At 49.8% G+C, this 21,825-nt stretch overlaps 1 protein-coding gene across 1 annotated transcript in view; it reads left to right on the plus strand.

The window, feature by feature from the left end:
• GNAO1 (G protein subunit alpha o1) overlaps positions 1-21,825 on the plus strand; it is an 83,728-nt gene that overhangs the window by 20,753 nt on the left and 41,150 nt on the right. The gene's annotated exons all lie outside the window — the stretch shown is intronic.

Consider the following 21,825-nt stretch of genomic DNA (forward strand, 5'->3'; position numbering starts at 1 on the left):
ACTGTGGTTACCATGGGCACCCTGGGCATGCCCGTGGGGTTGTGTGAGGGAGGGGTGTTGTGGCTGGATGTGACCAGTGGGTTGCTGAACAGCCTTAGGGTGGCCAGTCAGCTCTGTATTCCCAGCAGGTGAGCCAGGAGGTGGCACATACACAGCAGGGTCTGAATGGTGCCAATGAGAGCAAAAACCAGCTGCAAAGAAAAACAAAAGGTGTTCAGGAGTCAAAGTCAGAGAAGTTCCCAAAGGTCCAACCTCCAAGTTTATGGTACAGTTTGCCATTTTCCACTTCTTTAGGAACTTCAAGAAAAGCAGTGCAAGGGCTTAGATTTCACACTCCATGGGCTTCCCTCCCCTCTGTGGCTGAGCTCCTGACTGCTCTCAGCTGCAGGAGCCCTACAACCAGAAGTTCCTCCTACATTGCTGCAACACCCAAGCAGCTGAGCCAGAGCCCAGAAAAGCCTTTATTGTGAAGGTGATAGAGCTTATTTATCTTCCAGAGAAAATTGTCTAAAACTTAGTTTCTTAATCTCAAAGCCATGACCTGGGTCCCGATGTGCTTTGAGGGGACACAAAGCTGCCTCTGGACAAACAGGTGGCTGGAGAGGAGCAGTCAGGTTGCAGACAGAATTGACAGGGGCAGATAACTTGGGCAACCCTTATAAAATGGGCAGTTTTGTCCTCTCCAGATTTAGGGAGGTGACTGTTTTGGAGCACCTATTGCATGGAGGTAGAGGCTAAAAGGGTTAGAAGAGAAGGATGATAGTGAAGGGAAAGAAAAGACATCAGCTCTATCCCTCCAACTTGTAACTTGGTTGCCTATCAACAGCTCCATCTTAAAGAGAATAACTCTGTCAGGAGCTTCAGAGCCCCTCTGTACTCTGCTAATCTCCTTTTATTGCTTGTCAGAAGCCCCTTAAAGCAGAGTATGGATTTTCTAACAGAAGCTCTAATTGCTGCATTTGAATTGCTGTATCCTCTCCAGTACATAGAGCCCAGGAGTTATTTTAGACAGCAACAGAGAGGTGTATCCTGAGCTTTCCCTCGTGGCTGCTCCGCCCTCCAGCATCCTGCACTCCCCAGGCCCCCAGAGCAAAAGCCCCTTGGCACTCCACTCTCTCCATTTATGTGGCTCTGCTGACCATCCTTAGCAGATGAGCAGTACTGGGTGAAGTACTGATGAAGAGCTGCCCCACAAGGCCAGGCCCAAAATATTTGACAGAGTATCTTTAGGCTGAGACTTGCTGTAGCTGTTCCTGGCCGTGAGCACAGCTCTGCTCCCCAGCCTGCCTGCCTCTGATGTGCCACGGACACGACTCCTGGATCCCACACCTCTCTGCCCAGCTTGCTGCTGCTGGTACAGGAAACATCTGTGGGCTTGTTAACGCTTGTTCATCTGCCTTTCCCATTGCTATTCCTTCAGTAAGCCTGCAGGGTTCTGGAAAGGGGGTTCAGAGCTTTGTTTCTGTGCAGGGTGTGTCCCTGTGTGAGGCTCAGGCAGCCCTGTGCCCATGGAGGTGCTCACAGTAGTGCTGCCCTGTGTGGGTGCTGCCTGGGAGCTCAGGGGGGTTTATCTTTATCAGGCTCCCCAGGAATGTATGAGGAATGAAGGCAACTTAGGCCATCACAGCAGTCTGTTCCCCTGACATTTCCTTGGAAAAGCATGGTTGCTGTGTGAACTGCATGGGGGCAGAGCTGGCTCTGGGTACAGCACACATCCCTGCTGCTGCCCAGGGTGTGATGTTACACAGATCACTCTGGAAAGCAGTTTGCTGTTGGGAGCACCCTTTCCCTCCACCACTTCTTCGTCATCACCTCCAAACCACCTACTTCTCCATAACTTTACCTACCTTTCAAAACTCCTCTCTGGCTAGATTTTCATCAGCATCTTCGAGCAGAAGGGGCTGCCAACCTCACTGTCACCCCACGTGTGTCTCAGAGCTGCACCATCATCTCTTCTTTCCCTCCCACAGTGCTTGGTACCAGTAGTGGCCAGGGAACCTGAGCAGCCCGAGAGCTCCCCTGGCCCTGCTCCATGGTTCTCAGCCTTTGAGGGTGCTTCTCTTTGCCCATCTCACACTTGAAATGCAGCAGATGGAGAAAGCAGGAGGCAAAGGGAGTATGGTTTCTTCCCAGTAACATGTAGGGAGCATCACCAATGCAATGCTGAAGGATGAAGCTGGATACTGCTTCCTGTCCCCACAGCACAACCACACAGGGCTGCACTTGGGTGTTCACCATGAGGGTGAGAGCACTTGTTGCTGCTTAAATGCCACCAGCAAAACCTGCCTAATGGACAGGATTAGCACAGAGCTTCTGGTCTTTATAGCAGCAAAAGCTACTCCTAAGGAATGCCTACACATTTCTGGGTCTGCAGGTGAATATGTCCACAACTCTGTAACCCTTTAACCTTGACACAGTGGTTGTGCATGGTGTGGAAATGACCACCAAGGCCAGCAGTGGCAAATGGCACTTGGCAGCTGGAGGCAGCTGGTCTCTTGGTCTGTTACTGTTCAAGGATAAGCTTTCCTTCCTCCTGCTGTCTGACATGAACACGCTCTGAATGACGGACAGGGAACTGATACTTTTGGACATTTTAATCATCAGAACAAATCAGAGCCATTTTTTCCTGCACATCCAAGTGATTGAATTTAAAAACAACTGCCCTTCCCCTGGATGGAAGGAGGTGAGCTAATGCCAGCACATGCACCCTATCCAATTTTTTTTATTTCCCTGAAAGTAATTTTCTGTCTAAAGACGCAGCCTTCTCAAAATCCCATAATTTTCAGGAAAAGTTGTTCTGCTGGAATTTTTGACAGTGAAAAACTGAGCAGGACAGTTTGAGTATCTTAATTTTTGCTACATACATTTTGCTTACTTGATAAGTGGAAGTGAGAGGGAGAGGAAAATTAAAATTAAAAAAATAAAAGAGAATATTTTGCCATTACTCTAGTGCAAACATTTGGTACTGCTGAAGTGAGAGAACCTAATATTAGCTAAGCAGGGCACGGAGAGAACCACCTGCCAAAATCTGTTGACGCATTTGTTTTGCAAAAACCAGTGTAACTTCTTGTCATGGCACTGAGGAGAAACCCCAGCATCCAGCTGGCTCTGGAGGACATGGGATTGGCAAAGCCAAACAGATATCTCGTGTCAAAAAAGAAAGAAAAAGAAGCCTGAATGAGCGTGAACATCATCTCTCCCTCCACACCCAGGCTGATGAGAGCGATGAGTGATGCCCCTCTCTGCAGTGTTGGCTGCAGCTCCATGGAGGGGCTGGTGGCACCCAGGGAGGCAGAGTGAGAACAGCCCCTGCTCCCTCCTCTGCAGGGGGAGTCCTGGATGCAGAATGTGCTTGGCACTGCCTGTTCCTCCCAGGAAAGCAGATCCTTCATCTGGCACCTGAGCTCTCGGCGCGGGCTGCAGCTCTGCTTCCCACCCAGCATCTGTCTCCCAGTCCTGCTCCAACCTCATCTCACACATCCCTGCTGCCCGGACTTGAGGGAAGAAGGGATCACACAGACCCAGAGCAGTGAGCTCCTGGGCTCTCATTCTTCTCTCATGTATTTCAAATGTGAGCAGGAGTGATTTTACCAAAGCCACTGGAGAGAGGAAACAGGGCCCTCCTTCTATATCTTTCCAGGGCTGGAGATGTTTACCTTCGACTAGAGAGATGGGGAACTAGAGGGGAAGGTGGAAAGTGTCAGTGAAGAGACAAGAAACATGCTTGGGAGGAAAGAAAGAATAATTAAACAAGGGCTGAAAGCAGGCATCTATTGTGCTTCTGGAAATAAGCATCTGAAGTATGGGAAGAACTGAGTGTTGCTGTCATGGTCCCAGGAGAGAGGGGCACAGTTCCTAAAGTATGTGAGCTTCAGAGAAGCACAGGCATCTGTTATGGATAGGAAGCTTATATTTTATTTTATTTTTAATTAAAAGGATGTTTTGAATTTTTCCCACTAGCTGTTTCATTTCATTCTCCGACCTAGTCAGAAATCAGCTTCTGGACCTGGAGAATAACTCAGTGGGAAAACACTAATGGATCTCTGAAATTAAGCTCTCCATTGGAAACATGGGACAAATACAGCACACAGGGACTCCAGCATGGGGGAGACACACCCAGTGGGGCACAAAGCATCTCTGCTCTGGGCATGTTACTCCCCACCCTCTGCCTGAGTGTTGGAAGATACCCTGAGTGTGTCTTCCAGGAGGGAAGAGCTGGCATTTCTCTCCTGCTGCGCCACCGGGGCCCGCTGGGAGCAGCTGCCTGTGCTGAGACGTCAGGAACTCTCCACGTCAGCTCCACGAGCACCATCCCTGGGCAGAACTGTCTGAGCATCTTTACTCTCCCAAGATCTCTGTGATTTCAGCCGCTGCCTTTGACGATATAAATAATGTGCTCTATTCTTAGCTCCACAGCAGTGTATTCAAATCTTTATCTAAATTCTGCAGAATTTTCCATTTCCGATGTTTGGGCTTCCAGAGGCAGACTGCTGCTTATCCCGTGCATGCCATTATTCCTTTGACACACGATCTGAAAATTCAATTATCAGACCAATTACTGATTTTTTTTTTTTAAATTTACAAGGAAAATATTAAAGTTTGATTAAGCGAGAATTCCCACTGGACTGATCAGCAGAGAGACCCAAATTAAATTGTGTTTTTTAATAGCTTCTTCCTGTTGCAATGCTTGAGGAGTATATGAATGTGAAAGCCCATTGCCAAAAACCAAAATTCTGAACGAGCAGTTCAGAGACCCTCACAGAACTCTGAAAGACATCTTTCACTCCTCATAAAAATGAGTACGTGCTGCTCTAGTGCCAGAGCAGGGCCAGGCCAGCGGTGTCAGAGGTGCCTTTCCAGCAGCAGCACTGGGAGTCAGTGCTCTGTATGAATTATACATGCAGCTGAACCCAAGCAGAAACAAGATGGGGTCCTAACCTTTGGTGTTGCAAGGTGCTGAACAGCATCACATGGAGGAGCAAAGCAACAGGAAAATAACCACTTCTTAATCTGGAGCTGGATCTGCAAAGTCATGTGGCACCATCATCCCGTGGTAACTCAGGAGAGCTGGGCTGCTCCAGGCATCAGTCCTGGATGCCTTGCAGCAGAACCAGGAGAGTGCTGGCCATGAGGGGCATCTCCAGAATGCTGGGGGGGGTCACTGGTTGTGATGAGGCACATGCTCTGAGAAGACACTTCTGCATAGTGGAAAGGTTTATCCCTGTGATATGAGCCCAGGTCATTATGGGCAGATAAACATCTGCCTAGTTGTGCCCTCCCAGAGATTGGACTCACATCTCAAAATACAACACTTGCTGCCCAGAGAAGTGCTCACAGCACCGAGCCTGACAGAGCTCAAGAAGCTTTGGACAACACCCTCAGGCACAGGGTGTGACACGGGGGGAGGGTCCTGTGCAGGGCCAGGAGTTGGACTCGGTGATCCCTGTGGGTCCCTTCCAACTTGGCATATTCTGTGATTCTATGAATTTGCAGGTGTAAAAAAGCAAATTCATTTTAAACATTTGCTTGAGGAACAGATGATTCAGTAAAGAGTAAAGGACAGAGGTGCAGGTATCTACAGTTGCATCATCAATTAAAAAACTGAAATCAGCGTAGAAACTCTGAGCTCTGCCAGCTGCTGGTTTACAAGCTTATTAGGAAGGTGCAGTGCTGGAACAAGGTCTCCCTCTGGACCTTCTGCCTTCTCTGAGTCCTTGCAGGACTCAGAGAAGGCAGAAGGTCCAGAGAGAGTCCTTGCAGGACTCAGAACAATGGTTCTTAACAGGGTTGAAGGTGAGGATTTGAGTGTTTTCATGTACACAAAAGTGTTTAGAGAAAGTAGGGAATTTACTAAAGGGTGTGGAAATGTTTGAACTGGGTAAGAGATGTTAATGTGAGGGGAACACATCCTTCAGCAGCCATGAGGCTCCTTCCATTTGCACGGTGGCACTCACTGTCTGGGCACAGGGGCTCTCATTCCTCACCTCCATAATATTCCTCCATCTCCCAGCATGACAATGGGGAGTAAGGAACAGCACAGAAAAGCCTTTTAACCTTCAGTCTCCATCAAATCAGAATTTCCTGATGATGCATAATGCATGAGCACTTAGTGTGTTCTTCTCCTGGAGGGGTTAATGAGCGAAACGAATTGTGTCGTGGCAGGGCCTGATTCCTTTGGAAAGCTCCTCTCCCCTTCCAGAGCCTCTGGATTCGTCTTTCTTAAATAAACACACTTCAGAAATCTTTTGGAGTGTAAATAAGTCAGGGCAGCAGCAAGAAAGCAATTGCCAGTGAATAATTTGTAGAGCTGCTTGCAGCTGGCCCGTCCTCCTGGGGCCAGACCTGCTGGTTGGCAATGCCCTGTTTATACCTTCATGATCTTGGTGCATAAGCTCTCTCATTTAAAGAGGTTTCCATGATCCCCACTCATTTTTTCCCTCCACCCTCCCTCCCTTTTTGAGCTGTAATCGCCAAGACACCGTTGACTGCGAGTACTTCAGACAATAACCTTCTGAATGATTTAGCAATGCAGCTCCTTCAATAGCAGGTTCTTCTTGGATGAAATACATTCATATTTATGTAGGACAGGGGTTTTGGAATGCTATTAAATTTACATGGTGAGCTGGCAGAGCAGCCATCTTCATCTGATACGACGAATAGGGAAAACAGCCTCTTCACAGGGAAAGGGAAATATTTGTGAGCACAGAAAATTCCTGCCAGTGTTCATTACCACAGCTGGGGCATGAGGATCGTTCTCATAAAAATGGAAAAGCTTGTTAAATTGTGAGTCCATCAGGCTGGCCTGGAGGGGTGGGATGGGAAGTTTGGTGGGTTAGGTCATGCATGGGTGTTTTTCACTTGTTTGACGAGGCCCTAATGTTGGTGGGGGCTTTGTACAGCTTCTCAGAGAAATGAAGAAGAGAAAGAGAACTTGCTGGGACACAGTGAGAGTGGGTAGAGATCACACAAGCTCTGTTTTGAGTATGGATAGGCAGGTGAAAGTAGCATGGCTAAAGGTGAGGAGAGGGGAATTAGCACTCTCAGAGAGCAAGCAAAGCTTGGTCCAGTGCACAGATGTCAGACAGAGAAGGGCACCAGCACCTGACACCACAGCCTAGAAGGATGTTCACTGCACAACACCATTCCTTAGGAGTTTGTTATCCCTAACCCAGCAACATGCAGAGGTCCCAGGTGAATTTTAAAGGCAAGACTCACCAGCCCCATGACAGTAAACAGAAACCTCCCATGTCAGGGCTGGGATCAGAGCTGCTGGAAAGCTCCTGTGCCACTTCCATATCCCAACAGGGCATGGTCCTCACAGAGCCAGCCCCTGGGTGCTGCAGAGGATGGACACACGGGGTAACCATGAGGTGGGCTCAGTGTGAGCAGCCCCAGGTCCCTCAGGAGCAGCTCTGGTGACCCGTCTGTGACACAGCACAGCCCCACTGCTGACCCTGAGCAGCCCTGTGTGTTTGCTGTGTCTGGGGTTGGGGAGCACTGTGCTGCTCTCTGGCTGGGCCCCAGGGCCCCATTCCCTGGGTCAGGAGCACTGCATTGTCCACACCACCAGCCTGGGGTTTTTGGAATGGTGGTGCTGAGGCTGCCCCCTCCTCCAGCAGCTCCAGCCAAGCCAGGATCAGTGTGCACAGGGACACATTGCTTGGGCAGGCTTTCCAGCAAGGGAGGAGAGCATCAGAGCAGGGATGCAGGGCTCGAGCTGGCCTGCTTCTCCCTTCAACATGAGGGGCCCCATGTTGGCAGGAGAGATGTGACCCCGAGCAGCTGAGTGCCCGTGACCTTTGGAGGGCCTGTGGCACTTCTTTACAAGAGCAGAGAGACATTTACGGCGGCGCCGTGGCCGACCTCCAAAGCGTGCAGATTACTTTTTGCCTCCTTAAATATTCTTTGCGGTGTCCATGAGCTCTAGAAATGCCAAAAGCACTGGAGCAGCTCCAGCTGAAACAGATAACTTGGTGTTATTCATTTGGCAAAGCAGTGTTTTCACCTCCCATCCTAAGCTGTTGTGTGTGGTAACCGGGCTGTTGGATAAGCACCCGTTTAACCCCAGCAGTGGCTGCCCCCCAGTCACTGACATTGTGGTGGCTCCATGGTAAATAAGCAGTTGGAAGTTAGAAGTAGTATGGAAACACACAATACCTTTATAAAACTCACTGGGCTGTAGGTGGCAAATAACTTCAGCAATTCCCAAATGGCCTCAAAACATAGCGGCTGCAGAGGCAAATTAGTCATTTTATGCTCTAAATACTTAATGTCAGCACTAAAAATGAAGAGATGGAAGAATGTCATGGAGAAGCGGATCAGGACACATCCGAAAACAAGCCCCATCCTCATCTGGCATAACTGGATGTGGAGCAGCAGCAGAACCAACGCAGCCACTGCCCAGGCAGTTACGTGAGCAGCGCCATGGGGGAACGACCCACATGCAGTTCAAATATTGATACTGAAAAACAACAGTCTCCTCCTGTCTCTGACCAAGCAGAGTTCGAAACAGAGGCCAAAAAAGATGATTTTAAAGGTGCTGCCCACTGACAGGGCGAGGGACGTGAAAGGCACAGCGTGAGGCTTTTCTACTTGTGTGGGAAATCAGGAGGGGAGAGATAGGAAGCTGGCACTGCAGAACGGGATTTTAAAAAAAATAAAGGAGTAACAAGTACAGGCCGTGGTGTGCCTGGAGAGGGCTCAGGCTAACTGAGGCAGCAGTAACACAGCCCAGGAGCAGCAGAGCCCACGGCTCCCACCCGGGCAGCGGAGCAGGAGCCGCGCGGGGCCGAGCGCTCCGGCCGGCACCGATTGTATCCGCGGGCTCGGGGCTGGGAACGGAGCCTGGCACTTGGGCTCTTTTCCTTGTTTGATTAGTTCCCTTTCCTTTGGCAGCTGAAAGGATTCTTGGCAGCACCAGGGCTTCGCCTCTTGTTGAGCTGAATAGGAGGGAGCAGGGTTTTGGCAGGGACAAAAGAGCATACCACTGCTCCATCAATGGCCTCATTACTGAGCGCTGCGCGCGAGGAGAGAAGGAGAGCTTGCTTCTGGTAGGCAAACACGGGCTGGAAATGCATTTCCAGCTTGACCTATTACTCTGAAGATATCAGCTCAAAGGCAAGTTGAAAGCCTGACAGTTTTTATCTGCTAAGGAGATGTGTACTGTCTATCCCTGGTGAGGGTCTGGAAGCCAGCCTGGGTGTGTGTGTGTCTGTCGAGACCGAGCCAGGGAGCTGAGCCATCTGAAACACAAGGGTGGCAGAGAAAATGAAGGGGCACACAGGTTTTCAGGAAGGGGTTGGAGTGCCCTGACTGCTCAACGGGTGCTCATCACCTGGTCATGTTAGGACCAAGGGTAACAGCTGTATGGTCTCCTGTGCAGGCCTTTTGAAAAACTAAAACACGGGACATCTGCCAGCAAATACTCTGTAGAAGTAGCTGGTCACCCAGCTGGCTGTATTTTAGTTATAATTTATTCTATAAATTTATTATGGTATAAATCAATACTATTTATTCATTCAGACATAATGACAAGCCTGCCCATGCAGATGCCATTAACGACATGAGCAGATACATTTTTAAAGACGTGTAGGTGAGAATTTTTAACAAGCCAATAATAATGCATCTTGCAAAGTCTATTTTCTCTATCATTATGTCCAAGCAATGGGATTTTCAGGAACATTCATTGTATCCTGTTGCTAACAATTTACAGCCAAGCTTGGTGTGAATCAGGGTAGGTCAATACCAACTCCTGTATTACTATTCTCAACTATTTTGAGAACCAGTTGTACAGAGGGTGGCACAAACCACACAATGTGTGTCATGGTTAAGTGGGGCTGAGCACTTTGAAATGGTCCAAAAGTATTTGCAAGTGAAAACTTGATGTGGTCTGTACGAATCATTTCACGTAGAAGTGAAGTTTAGCCATGTAAGGATGAAAGTTATGGCAGTGGAAGGTGATCCAGGAACACTGCAAAGGAGTTTAGAGCAGAAAATTTTGAGTTGCGCAATACTCTTGGTGGGTACTTGTAAGAAGGACAAACTGGGGACAAGTAAAATGGCTGCAGTGGTTTTGGAGTTCAAACTCCAAATTCCAGCCTTGCTTCTCCAGGGCAATTTCTGAGGGATTCCCTGGAGTTAAGCTAAATTTAAAATGGTTTCAAGGAGGAGGAGTGAGAAGCAAACCTCATCATCTCAAAACTTGCTCAGATAGAGGCTCTGCTCGGCATACCAAGATGAATAATAAATAGCAGTCATCCATCCGTGTGGATGGATTGGCTCTGCCCACAACAGAGGGTGTGAAAAAAAAAAGTGTGAGGGGAACATTTCCCAGCAGCTCTCCCTCTGGAAACCTCTTGCTCACATGGTATTGATCGAGAGAAGGTACAAAGAAAAGACATTAGTTAAATAAAATGTTTTAACATCAGGCGGGACATGGATGGTTGAGTTGTTCATCATCCCAAAGAGTCTTTGAGGAGAAGTAGAGGGAGAGCTGAAGCTTGAGGCTGGCTCCAGCCCAAGGCAGAGACCAGCACCAACACACCCCGTTGTCCTCCAGCCCCCCTGGCCACACCAGGGAAGTCTCAGGGCTCCCTCCTCCTCCCCTTCCCCCCTGGAGAGCCCACTCCTGGCACGTTGTTGGAGCTCCCTGTCAGTTGTGCCGCTGCTGAGGAGCTCCTGACCCAATGCCTGTCACGTTCCCAGGGCATCCATGCCACCTCCTGGGACACAGAGGAAAAGCTCCAGCAGCTCACTTGGCATCATGATGCTCAGCTTTTAGGCATTCCCGTGAGACAGGAGGGAGAGGAAAGGCAGGAGCAGCCTGCAGGCAGGCGTCTGGGCTGGGCTGGGAGCCTCTCCCCTCCCTGTCTGATACCAATCCCATAAACGATCCCGGGGGCACTGGACTGCAGCAGTCACTGACGTAAGGGAGACACACATTGGATGCACCACAGTGGAGCCCAGACCTGCTCACCTGCCCTCTTGGAGGGAGCTGCTGTCAGAGGGGCCGTGGGTGTCCTGGTGGGACCTGGAGGGCAGAGGGATCTGTGCTTTCCCCCTGCCCCATGCTCCAGGTCTGCTCTCTGGGCAGCTCGAAAGGCTGCGAGAGCAAAACCGTCCTCGCAGCCATAGAGAAAGGACTGGCTCTGCAGCTTGGATGGCACACAGATATCCACACAGTGCTCTGGAAACGGTGGGAAAGGGTGAAAACATGTTCCTTTCTTCCTGGGAAGAGCTGGAGGGATGCTCTGTTGCTCTGGCACCTCCCGCCTCACTGCCCTGTGCTGTGGAGGGAGGAGGCAGCTCTGGCAGTGGGAGTCTGGGGTGGCCAAAATTGATGGTGAGCTGCAGCCCTGGCTGGGGAGCTCCTGGGACCGGGGAAGGCTCTGCCTTGGACAATGGATTATTTTTAACTAGCTCCAATCTTCAAACACTGTGGCTTAAAAAAGGGGGGAAAGAAAAGAATGGCTGATTTGTGCAAGCTCCCCTGCTCCCATTAAGTCAGTGGAAGTGGTGCTCTGCATTTCAATGGGGGCAGGACTGAGCTTCTCATGAGATAAATTGCACCGTGTCCCTTTGCATGCTCTGTGCAGCTAGTCCTGGCTTGCTCAGCTTGCTCTTTCCTGGTCCCCCTACGAACACCCCTCCCTCCCTGAAACGCTCCCCAGCAGATTTTTTTTGTTGTTGTTGTCATTTAGCTATTCATTTTCCATAGGCTGCCTTCATTCCCGTGGCCTTTTGCAGCTAGGAGACAAGATGTTGCCTTGGAAACAAAGCCCCTTAGATGTTTGGAGTCTCTGGGATTGCTCTGTCTGCTCCCGAGTACTTTTAGGTTATTTTTATTAACCACACAAAGATGCAGCAGGCTCGTAGCCAAGGCAGAAAGTAGCCCTGGGAGGTAGAGGGAAGGTGAGTATCTCACTGGCATCGCTCGCTCCTCTGTGGGTATTTTCTTGTGATGCACCACGGGCTGAACGCCTGCGAGAGAAACAGCATCTCCAGAGAGTGCTGCACAGGCAGGGCTGCTCCTGGGGCTGGGATGCTGCAGCCAGGCAGAGCTGCAGGAGAGCCAGGGAGAGAAAAAGCCAAAGTAACTGAGAGAAAGAGGAGCTAGGAATGTCATCCATCTGGATTTCCTGGGATTTCTCATGCTCCACCGACTGGCCATGCCATGGAGGGACCCACCTCACACTCTGCTGCCCACGGTGGCTATAGGGCCTGGTCTGCTTATTGTAGAGGAAATCAGATTTCCAGACCCATTAGGCAACTGTGGAAGTCTCTGCTCCAAGTTTTCTTGGCTCTGTGCCACCGGGTGAAAAAGGGGCAGCACAAACAGACCCCAAGCCTGAGCTTTGGCCCCCTTTGGGCCAATGGAGCACACTGGCCCCTTCTGCCCCAAATCTGTCTGCAGGGCAGGTCTGACCCCTTCTGCAGGGGGCTCTGGGAGGCAGTCAGAGGCTGTACTGTTCCCATCTCCCCTTATCCACAGGCATCACTGCATGACACTGCCAAATCCCAGTCCCTCCATGAAGAACATTTTGGAGTCAGCTTTTACTCCTTCTTCTGCAAAGACGTAAAAAAAGAAACAAACCAAAACCAGATTTAAAGAAGCTCCCTAATCCCCTGATGGTACTTGAAATATTTCCAGTCCAGCCAAAGCATTCCAGAAAATGTGAATATTTGTTATTTTCCCAAAAATAATCAGTCCAGTATTAAGCCTGTGCCTTGCTACTCATGTCAGCACAGTCCTCTGCTCTGTGCAAACACGAGGGAGGGCTTCCCACTGCAGTGGCTGCAGAGCCAGGCAGGCTGGCACAAGGAGAGGGGGAGCACAGAGGGGAAGGGAGGGTGGCACTGAAATGGGGTGAGCCTGAGAGGCAGCAGGCGAGGACTGGCAGCACCCCCTGGGCAGGGACCCCCCCAGAGGTGACCACCAGGTCACATCACAGAGCTCCTGCCATGGTGCTGGGATGGTGCAGCCATTTCCATCCCTGACTGCAGGCAGGCACTGGTGCCATCCCTGCTCTTTAGTGGGGCTTGAGGGGACTTGTAATAGCAGCAAAATGTTTGGGGGGATCCACCCTCTGTGTCACATGGGATTACACACAAGGGAGCAACTCTGCTGTTTCCTGGCATTTTCCATCATAGCTGAGCCTCACAGATGCCCAGGCTAGCAAGATGCTCACAGATTTTCTTATCCCTTCTGGTGCATCCTCACCAGAGCGAGGAAGTCTGCCTCATGCTCACAAGTGTTATAAATGCTGGGTGCTTTTTTTCCCATTGTTGCTGATTTTCCTTGTCAATACTACATGATGCCATGGTTACAGAGATGTAGGACTAATCCAGTGACAGCAGGTTATGAGCTTTTTTGGTTTTGACATTCTTTGATGCTATATTTGTGCCAGAAGAATAAATAATAAATACACACAACAGCATCAAAGATTTCTTCCAGGCCCCCAGCCTATTTCTGCCTATCCTTGTTAAGCTGTTAGAAAGATAGTTTCCTGCCAGCCACTTATTTTATGAACTATCCTGTCATCTAATGATGCACCTGAGGTCCCATTTATCCATTCTCTCTGAAAAGAGCACTTAATAAAAATAAAGTTCCTGTTAATATCCCCGAGAACAGCTTCCCCAAAACAACAGTCCTCACGTGCAGTCCAACAGGTTCCTTCCCTCCCTTTCCCTCTTCTTCCTCTTCCCACCCTCCCGCTACCAAAGGGTTGGAGAACTTTCTTGAGGGTCTCATAAGGAAAATGTAGAACATTTTTTCTCTGCAGCAACCTGAAACAATAAATAAGCAGATCTGTGAGTGTGTGACGTGCCTCCGCTCCGGTGAGGAGGAACGTGCTGGGGGTTATTCTCTGTAATCCCCACTGATCAAAGGAAGAGCTCCTTCAAGCCTGTTACAAGCACCCAAGTCTTGATTTTGCTGGAAATACGGCAGCACAGGGGGGATTTAACTAAAAATTTGTCTTTCATCTGCTCTGAACTCTGGGGCTCCTTCTAGGCAGGCACAGGCACCTCGACCATCCCCTGCTCAGCCTCAGCCCCATCAGATGCAGCTTCCCCTTGCAGCAGAACCTCAGCTCCTCCACCCCCATCTCTTGGGAATCCTGGTCTTCCCTGCAGAGAAAGGTTCACAGTCACCTGAAAATTAAGAGGGAGAGAAACTAAAGAAACATTGCAGTAGTAAGAAGTCGTGGGCAAAATTTTGCTAACCAGCCACTCAGTGAATTATGTGTTGTTTCAGCCCATCCCCTTCACAGTGTTAATGTCATAGAATCCTGGAATGGTTTGGGTTGGAAGAGACCTTGAACATTGTGTAATTCCAACCCCCCTGCCATGGGCAGGCTAAACCACAGTGCAGGCAGGTGTTGGACTTCAAGCACCTCCTTTGGTTCCTGTAAAGTCCAAGTAAAACCTGAGGAAAACCCCTTCCTCTGCACTCAGCAGGGATCATCTTGTAAGACATTTGGGGAAAGAGCAGAGCACCAAAAACCAGAAAATTTGAGGTGGTGAGAATTCAAATTAGAACAGCAAATAAGCTGTGAGTAAAGGACTCCTGATGGGAAAATTCTTGTTGTGCTTGTTAATAGAGCTAGATAGAAATGTTTTATGAAATTGCTGAAAAACAGCCTGAAAGAAACTGAAAACATTTGTAAAATCCAGTCAAAATGTACAAATCCAGCAAAAATATACAGGTAATCATGAACAAGAGGAAATTACATGAGGATTTTTCAAAAGGATTTTGCATTCCTGAAAAGGGCAAAGTATTTTGCTTTCATTTTTCCAATTTTTCATTCAGAAACAACATTTTTGTTTGAAAATTGACATGAAACTAAAATAATAATACTGAGCACCCAAATAACTCAAAATATTTTGATAGGGCTTAAGGCAAGTGCTTTGGCTGGATGTGAAATGAAATTTTTCAGAGGCCTTTGAGTCCAATGGAGAATGCAGGGGAACATGTTTCATCCAAGCTGATTTTTCACACCACCTAATTTTTCGGTTCTGCTGCCAAGTGGAAGAATCAGTGTTCTTTGGCTGCTGTGGGGCCTGATGTCACATCAGCAGTGAAAGAAATAATTTTGAGACCCCTTGTCAGGCAGAAGGCTTGGGTGTGAACAATGAACCCACTGACTGCTGTAGCTGCTTCAGTGGAGAGCAGTAAGAAATCCCTACCCAGATATCCCATTATGGGTTACAGAGCAGAGGCAACAGGGAGGGACATTTAACAGGGTTAGGGTGAAGGGAGATCTGGATTTTTCCTCTCCCCCTACTCATAGCCCCTTTAAGTATCTTCAACATAGATAACCAAGTGAAATAGGACCACAAATGAGACTGGGCTCTCTCTGCCTGAAGCACCATTGCTTTCTTCAGGGACAGAGGACTGTAACCCACAGCCTCAGCCCTTCATCCTATGAGGCACTGATAAATCTGCGAGATGAATTTGGAGTGGAGATCAGCACCCACCGTTCAGCACTGAGCTCTGAGCATTAAGCTAATTACCGGGTTCCAGCACTGCACGGCTCCCCAGCGGGACGGCGCTGCCCTATAAATCATCCTACACAAGCGGCACTTAGCCAGAGATGGTAAAAAAAACCGTCTTTCTCCTGGGAATGCACCCCCACCATAGGGGCTGGTTTCCCTTTCTGTTCCAAAAACAAAGCTTGTTTTCCCCCCTTTGTGGTGGGAAAGCTTGGAATGCAACTGTGTCCCCTCTGCCCTGCCACCCTTACGCGGTCGCCTCGAGGGATGTTGGTGTGGAAAATCTTAAAGACATTTGAAGAGTGGAGGATGTGCAGGCTAAAGGCGTCAGGAATTCCCAAACCCCGAGCGGGTTCCCAGGGAATGGCCACCACTCCTGCTCAGCTCACACTCAGCCCTCAATGAACGTGAAAAAGCCGTTTATTTTCCCAACGCCGGGAGCCAACGCAGCCTCCCCACCTGCTCTCCCACTGTGGCATCTCAGGCACTTCCCTGCCATTTCCTGCAGCACAAACACTCCAGTGCCATTACAGTCTGTGGACTTTTACCCGGCAGAGGGTTTTACAGAGAGGAGAAGGGCGGTGAGCTGCAAGGATTTTGCTCTCTCGTCTCTGCTCCTCGGCGCTGCGGCAGAGCCCTCCCTGCGGAGCAGGAAGCCATGCGGGTAATGTCCCCCATCTGTGACTCTCTCTCTCATCCCCTCCCTGGTGGGCAGTGCTGTCTGTGCCCTGGCATGACGTTGGGGCTGGCAGGTCCCACGCTCAGCCCTGTGCTCGGTGCCAGCAGGACAGAGGGCCCAGCAGAGCCATCCTCCCAGGGGTGCTGTGGAGTGTGCAGTGGCTCTCAGTCTCTCAGGAATGCCCTCTTCTTGAATTAGAAGGGACTGGGATGGACAGAGTGTGGTTTTCTCACCTTCCTTTGCACCTGGTGGGTCAGGACCTATTTTGAGACCATTTAACACATGCTTTCTGGCTTTCCCATCCTTGCTTGGAAAAATCAGGTCAGCTACCCACCGTGTTTGTCTTGCCCAGTTCAGGAGCTCTTCTGAGCTCCTCAAGAACAGGGGAAGACCCTGAGATTTCCTAGAATAAAGGAAATTTAGGAAATGACTTGTCATCTCTCTTGCAGGTTGAGTTCTGTGTTGTTGGGTGGTGGGTTTTTCCACCTCTCTGGTGAGTGAAGCACCATTTTCTACAGGACACAGAGCTGTAGGATCTCTTATTATGGTGGTGGCCAGCTGGCAGCCTGAGAGCTTAGTCTAGTCCATGCATTATCCAGTCCCTGGATTGCCAGATAGTCATTAGTCCAGGCAAACGGGGAATATTATTTTACGTGTGTTGCAGGAGAGGAAAAGAAGGTTGTACCCACATAACAGCTAGCAATTTTTATTTGATCAGCTGCAGTATCATACAGAATGGGTAGGAATAAAGGTGGTACTGAACACAGAGCAGTTGGCCTGCTCTAAGAGCCATAATAATCTATAATATCAGTCCTGCTCAATGTCTCCCCAAATAGGAAGCAGCAGACAGAAAAAAAACCAGCTGTAACAAGGTTTCAGGCTAGAAATCCTAGACCACATCCCAGACACAGAGAACTGTTTGGCCAAGACAGTCAGAGGTGATGGTGCCATCTTGGCTCCAGAAGGATATGAAAACCAGGGCTGTACTAATTGATAGCCAGACAGCACAACCTCAGGAGGAGCTCTGGACGTCCCCGTGGCTGTCAGGTTGTGTCTTCCATCCAGAATGGTCTGCCTGCTCACAGACAGACAGACAGCAGCCCTTCAGCCTGGTATCCAAGTCAACCAACCTTTCTGTGAGCCATTAACGCAGGCAGGGTAGAAGATGGCTACTGTGACACTGTGGAAAGCCAACCATCTCTGACTTCGTTTGTTGGGCTTGGCTTTGCTGTGTGATGCCAATTGCTAGAGAGCACTGCGCTGAAGCTCAGCATAAACCCAGAGCACTGGGATCTGTGCCTGGGGCTTTGCAGTCCCACCTCCAACTAAAGAGAGTGCAGAGGGCATGTAGTTTGGGTGCCCACCTCAAGGTATTCCCCAAAGGGATAGAATTTAATAAGCTACTGGATAGATTTTTACCTGCTCAGTGCCTTCCAGGATCTCTCAGCAAGCCAAATGCCAGGCAGAGGTGGGAGGCCTTGATGAAATGCTCTGAAGGCGGATGGCAGGGTGGAGGAGGAAGGGAGAAGGTTGTCTCTCCTGCAATGCACAGCAGCTGCTTCATGCCAGACAGATTTCCACAGATTGAGAGGTCAGCTCTGAAACACAGATGTGTGAGGGAGAGCGAGGGGGAGAGTCGTACGTGCAGCTATTCAGCGTCTCCAAAAACTCCTGTGGACTTGGAGCTGGGCCCTGGATGGCTCTGGAAGAGGCACATTCACCAATCCTGCTTCGTTTCCAGGATTTACTCGGGCTGCAAATGTTGTGAAAATCACTGGTTTTTGCTGTGATGCAGCCACACTTCGGCTGGGAAGCAGGGTCCAGATTTCTGGGACACTCTGTAAGGAGGAGGAGGTTTTCAGTTTAGGAGACGTTCTGCCCCTAAATTATAGGATGTCATTTCTCACTGGGGTAGCAGAGCCATGTGCTGCTGTGCCCCCAGGTCAGGATCTGGGTGCCCCATGAAGGTTTCCTTCCAGGGACGTTCTCTTTGGATGCTGGATGCTCTCAAGACATCACTTTGATTTCCCCCAGGTCCATGACTGATGATGGCCACTACTTTTCCCACGAGATTGCTTGCTGATAACTAGCACTGTGCTGATTTGTCTGGCACTGCCAGCCAAATTGCAATGCTTATCTTCTCCCACACTGCATGGATTTTCTGAAATGTTCTGAGATGCAGCTCTGAGTACAACCAGCCACCAGAGGAAATTGCCCCAGAGCTAACCTTTGAGACAGGCTGAGTGACAAGTATCATTAATCAGAGTAAATAACAGCAAAAAATGATATTTACTGGGATTTAGTTCACCAGAAGGAAAGGACAGTACAATGTGACACAGTGGCTCAGCTCTCCTGTGGGTGTAACTCAGTGCAGCTCTGTAGGGTTTAGCAGATTTGTACCACACAGCTTCACACAAGGCTTTGACTATCCCTTAAATTTCCCCCCTTCCAGAAAACTATTCCTTTTTGAAGAAAAAAAGGAAAAAAAAAAAAAAGTCCCCTAGTGAGTGTCCGGGCAACTTCAAAGGACCAGAGCCAGGATTTACCCTGGAATAGTCAGAGATAGAGACCTGGGTCCCACTCCAGTTCAGCTCCACAGCAGACAGGGCAGGAGCAGCTCTGCTGGTACCTCCGTGGGCACTGGTCGTGGTTGCTGGTGAGGAACAAATAATCAAGGGTGGTCTGTATTGGTGTGATGGAAAATAACTTGCTTGCAGAGCCAAACAAGGCTGCCAGCAGTGTGAGGCTGACAGGAGGGGCCCCTCTCCCTTCCAGCAAGGTAACACATTGACTGGGCTGTGTGGCCGTGGCAAGAGAAGTCACAGGTTTGCCTGCTGAGCGCAGGCTGCGTGCCTGGTGACAGTGACATATGGGAGACAATTAAATAACTGCATTTATGTCCAGGTTAGGGACAGAACAGGTCCCCATGAGCTGGATTTATAGCATGACTGGTGCACAGGTAGGTGCCCAGCCCGGGGTCAGGAGTGAGGCACTGACTCCCTGCTTGTTCACAAGCTTCTGGTTCACATCTCCGTGCACTTCAGACCCTGCCCTGGGACTACAGAGCCCTCTCCATTCCTCAGCCAGTGCAGAGGTTTGGTCTTTAGCAAAGGCTGATTTGGTCTTTTGGCTCGGTGGCTGAAGTTTGGGGGTGTATTGCACCTTCCCAGAGTCTCTGAGCTCAGCTGCCTCCCCAGGCCAAGCCCAGCCAGCTCTAATTCTCCCTCTGCAGGTGGACGGATCCAGCGTTCAGGAGTGACACAAAGTGACAAATCCCACTCTCTGTAACCAACAACCTGAAGGCATCCGCTCGGGGGTCAGGGTTTCACCTGCCACGGAAAGTGCAAGCCTTTGGGAAGTGGCAGCAGGACACGTGGGAATGCTGCAGGGACAGGCTGGGATGCTCCTGCTGAATAAGAACCAGCACGAAGGAGACCAGCCTGACCTCTCACCCTCCTCCCAGACGGCTCGTTCCGAGGAGACGGGAGCCAGAGCAGCTGGAAAGGCAGAGGCAGCAGTGCTGGGAGCAGCCCTGCTCCATTTTGTAGCTTCTTCCAGCAATCCCAGGAGCCAAGGGCTGCCTATTTTTAGTTCCCGAGGTAGCTGAAATACCACCGTGATATTCATTAACGGAAACCCTGTCGGATGGGAGCTGCGGGGCCGGGGGGCGGGGGGCTGGTTGGCCTGTTTTGTTGTGCTGTATTTAATTGCTGGCTGCAGCACAGAGGCAGAGCCTGGCGGGAGGCTCCGCTCCTCTCACCTCGGGAAAAGCGGGAGCGCCAGACCCGGGGGAGGCGGACAGGGAAAAGTCAATCAGGCAGTGTTTAAAAACCTACCTGCTGGGCCCAGGGGGGGCTGGAGGTTTTAATGTCATTCCCAGCTTGAGATGCAGCCTGGAGAGTGAGAAAAGAAAGGGATATCTTCTCTTCTTGGATCCGTAATTGCTCGTTAAATCATCTAACAAATGCCTGAACTCCTGGATGGCCCCATGCTTCTTGACAGAGGGGCTTCATCCTTGGCAGGGGAGAGAAGTATTTTTAAAAACACTCATTTCACCTACTTTTTCTGGGTCTATAAAAACTAAGAGTTCGATGGTTCACTCTGCAAAATAAAACCAAGTCTGGAATATTTTTATTACCGTTCAGCAGGAGCAATAAACTTTCCTTCAAGCCCTGCTCCAGTCTGTTGACTCTCAGTCTGCCCTGCAGGCAGGTGTCCATGCTGCAGGAGGGCAGCCTCACCTGTCCCCAAAAGGGACCTCCAGTGACCACAGAGGAGCATGTACCAAAATAACCCCCTGCCCTACATGCTCAGCCCCACTTCTGGCCCAAGCAGACCCGAGGGCCACAGCCAGAGATGCCTGTCCCTGGTGGCTCCCATTCTGCCCTGTCATTCACTGTTCATCTGTATCTTCTGCTCAGACTCTCCTGTGGTGGGTCTTGCTCACAGGGAACTGCCACAAGCCTCAGTAGTTGAAAAGGTGAGGCAGCTATTTCCCAGCACAGAAAACATGACAACTGTGCTGTTCCCTCTGATGCTTTGCAGAAAGCAGCCTGTAGTTAAATCCACAAAGCTCAGAAGAAGCCCAGACCCTGCCCATAACAGCTGGAGAGCTTCAAATGTGCTTTGCCATTACAGACAGATGGACAGATCTGTGACTTATACCTATAACCCCCTCAGTGGTCAGGATAACATAGAAAGGCCTCCTTCTACCTGACTGAAAGCTTGGATGCTTTTCCTGCACCAGCCAGGCACAAATAAGGGGGCCAGGCCAGACCACAGCCATTAGTGGGTTTTGTGTCGTTTAGAGTCTGTGAAAAGAGCAGAACTGCAGCTGCAGCAGGGCAGGCAAACCATACAGATGATTTATGAATATTCACTGAGCTCACGAAGCACTCCGGGGCAGAAAACAAGCTTTGGAAATTAACTGAACTCTTCAAGGTTCTTGGTTTGTCTTGGCTTTGAGGTGTGAGTCACCAATACTGTTCCTCCGAAACGAGCAGAGTCTGTACAGAGGGCTGGGAAGATTCCTGGGCACTAAAATACGAAGTTAAGCACTCTGTGAGACTTTATGTTCATAAAGCCCTCAAAGTAGAGTCCACCCCATTAAGTTTTATGGGATACAGTACTGATACATACAGTACTGAGACTTCTTCAGCCCATAAAGGCTGGATGTTCAGGACACTTGAGGCTCTTTCCCTGAGCACTGACATCTCCAGCAGCTTCACTCTCCAGTGCCAGCAGTTTGGTGCCCTGCAGTTTTTCAGCGATTTCAGTGTTCAATACAGAGGAGTTTTGATCCTGGCCGTGCAGGCCCCGTCACACACCTTGTCATATCCACCCATGCCATTAGTTTATTGTGGTGCTCTTCAGCATGGGCACTCCTCCTCTTCTAACTGTGCCCAGCAAAGCACGGGCACTGCCTGCACTCCCCTCTGCCAGACTTGGGCTTCTGGTCTGCCTTTGCTGGGTCAGGTCACACACCCTGGAAGGTGAAGACTTCCACCTGTGTTTGGCCAGGAATGGGCTCGATCTAGCTGATGAGACACAAGGTGATAAAGCAAGGAGGTTGTCTTCACACGTTTGCTGTACACACGTAAGGAATAAGAGCTCCTCTTTTCCAGTTAGTTATAGAAATAATAATTGGGTTTGTG

The sequence above is a fragment of the Pipra filicauda genome, unplaced genomic scaffold (genome assembly GCF_003945595.2).
Source record: "Pipra filicauda isolate LSUMZ 115617 unplaced genomic scaffold, ASM394559v2 scaffold205_size1947385_pilon, whole genome shotgun sequence".
In the NCBI taxonomy this organism is placed as follows: Eukaryota; Metazoa; Chordata; class Aves; order Passeriformes; family Pipridae; genus Pipra; species Pipra filicauda.